Source organism: Vicugna pacos, unplaced genomic scaffold (genome assembly GCF_048564905.1).
Source record: "Vicugna pacos unplaced genomic scaffold, VicPac4 scaffold_20, whole genome shotgun sequence".
Classification (NCBI taxonomy): Eukaryota; Metazoa; Chordata; class Mammalia; order Artiodactyla; family Camelidae; genus Vicugna; species Vicugna pacos.
The window spans coordinates 94247794-94250252 of NW_027328741.1; the positions used below are offsets into that span (position 1 = coordinate 94247794).

The 2459-nt window shown below is 34.1% G+C and overlaps 1 long non-coding RNA gene across 1 annotated transcript; it reads left to right on the forward strand.

Annotated features, from left to right (window-relative positions):
• The first annotated feature begins 231 nt into the window (after window positions 1–231).
• On the forward strand, window positions 232–1900 carry LOC140693846 (uncharacterized). Its single transcript, XR_012069549.1, has 3 exons — window positions 232–502; window positions 1147–1288; window positions 1628–1900. It is a non-coding gene; the product is annotated as an uncharacterized lncRNA (long non-coding RNA).
• Window positions 1901–2459: the final 559 nt, after the last annotated feature.

A 2459-nucleotide genomic window follows, 5' to 3' on the forward strand; every position in this document is an offset into this window, starting at 1 on the left:
TGCTAGAAGACCTGCCATTTTGTGATGTCACAGCCTCTCAGGTTGAGAACCACTTTGATGGCCTAACAGTTTAACTTGCAGGCCTGCTAAAGCAGCATTTGAAGCTGCAGTGCTCAAAATCATGCAGATTAGAAATGAAGCTGTAGAAAAATTTTTTGAGATGGAGCATATTTCTTCAGAAATTCAAGATGTGTCTCCTTAAGTTGGACCAACTGGGTTCAGGAAACTCTGGTAGATCTCTATTGTGTGATCAAACATTCTCTGCACACTTGGACTTGTGGTCTGTGATTGAAGAAAATGCTTTTCAGACTTTGTCTGAAGAATCCTTGATAAAAAGGCCATGTTACACACATTGTGTCTCGGAACCAAATGAAGATAATGATTTTTGTCCTCTGACATTCCCAAGAAAACTCTGGAAAATGGCTGGGAGTGACCAATTTAAATCCATCTGGTGGGATGATAATGTAACTTCCATAGTGATTGATGAAGATGTCTTTAAGAAGTAAGTTTTGAAAAGAAAGGCCCCTTTCAGAATATTTGAAACTGGAAGTATGAAAAGTTTAGTTAGATGGCTTAACCTTTATGGGTTTAGTAAAGTGACGCAGAATTTTCAAAGATCTGCTTATCTAGCTGACTTTCTGGCACAAGGAAAAGAAGTCTCTGTTTTAAGCAAGGTATTCAGAAATTTTAGTTCCGATTTGGTAACTTATGCATAAAATTTTATTTTGTACATCAATCAATGGCAATATAAATGTAAAGCTTGATTTTGAAAATTGTATAAAACTACAAAGGTTAAAATCCTTATTTTTCTAAAAATGTTGACAGTGCATTAACTATTCAAGATTATGAGAAACTTTGCTTGCAACTATGAATCTTATCAGAAATCTAAATAAAGCTATTAAAGCTGCTTTTAAAAAGTGGCATTCTCCGTTACTGCAAATGCTAACGTCTTAAATTTGATGACTGTACTATTTAAATGTGTATTTTCCAAACAAGGAACTTCAAAATATCGTCAGCAATGTTCATATTTTGATGATATTATCTTTGCATTGTAAACGTGAAATCTGAGGTTTTATAGGTTAGGCTTATTGTAGTGTTGTATTTTGTTCTAATATATTATTAAAAATCTTTCTTTTTTTGTTGTAGCTGCAGTTCTACCATAATCCAAATTTTAAAAGAGCCTGTCACAAGCTTTTAGTGAGAATTAAAAGAAGAATTGGGATTAAAAATGCCTCTCTGGTATCTTCATCGTCTCAAGATTTCAACAAGAAGCTCTTTAAAGGAGGAGGTAATGTTGGTAAACATAATTCTGATTTTGTGTATGACACTAGTGGAGAAAGTGCATTTTTACCTTCTCCAAATTTAAACATGGCTCTAATAAGGAAGCCCTCTACTAGCCACATAATTGGTGATACAACTACCCCAATCAAGGTGATTTTTCTCCTCTATCATCAATGTCAGTTAGACCACCAGAACAAATTGCAGTGGATCAAAGTGCTATTTTCAATCAGTTGACCACTGTCTATGAGCACTCTCAAAGCAGCTACACTGAAGCAAATGGCCGTGTTTTGAACTTCATTACAACTACAAATTCTACTCTAAGTACAGCATCTTTTCTCCCATACAGAGCAATTATTTTGGACTGATTGTGGAGCCTTGTACTTTTCCAAAAAGATATCACAACATATCTGCCAATGAAGGTCGTTTTTCTAAATTTCAACAAGGGAGAACACCACGGTTTCTAGTGCCATTGATAGCTGATACATCAGCTACATCTCTTTCAAGGCCAACTCATCAGACATCTTCAGGTTATGAATGTCATCCTAATTACAACTGATCTATCAGAGGACTACCAGATTATGCAGGATAACAAAGATTAAAATTGATGTTGGCAAATGTCGACTAATATCTGCAATTTTCTTATTTGAAAAATAAACATAGTTGTGTACATTTATTATCCTTTTTTTTAAAAAAAATGGATTAATGAGTTAAACGGGAGACTAAGTTACCATTTAAAGAAAAAAAGAGATATTTGATTGATATGATCATTCGATGGAACAATATGGGTGTAAATTTAAATAATTTCTGTAAGGAAAAGAGGAAAATGGAAGAATTTGTAAAAAGACCAAAACATGGAGAGAGGGAAAATTACTAAGTTGTTTCTGGTTCATCCTGGAAAGTATTAAATGTGTTTAGTTAGGATATGTTGGAACAGGATATAAATGCAGGAACCGGCCCAGGAATCATGGTCTCTATTATGTCATATCTGGTATCATAAAAGTCACATGATGTATTCTCAGATGGCACATTCAGAATGTGGTAGAACTTAAGAAGTAATTTTATCTATTGTCTTCTTTGTACTGTTTTCAAAGCATTCAAATTGGTGGTTTCTTTTCCTCCCCTCAAGAGTCTACACTATATTTTCAAGTGAATATTTTATGTTTCTTTTTTGTTCCAGC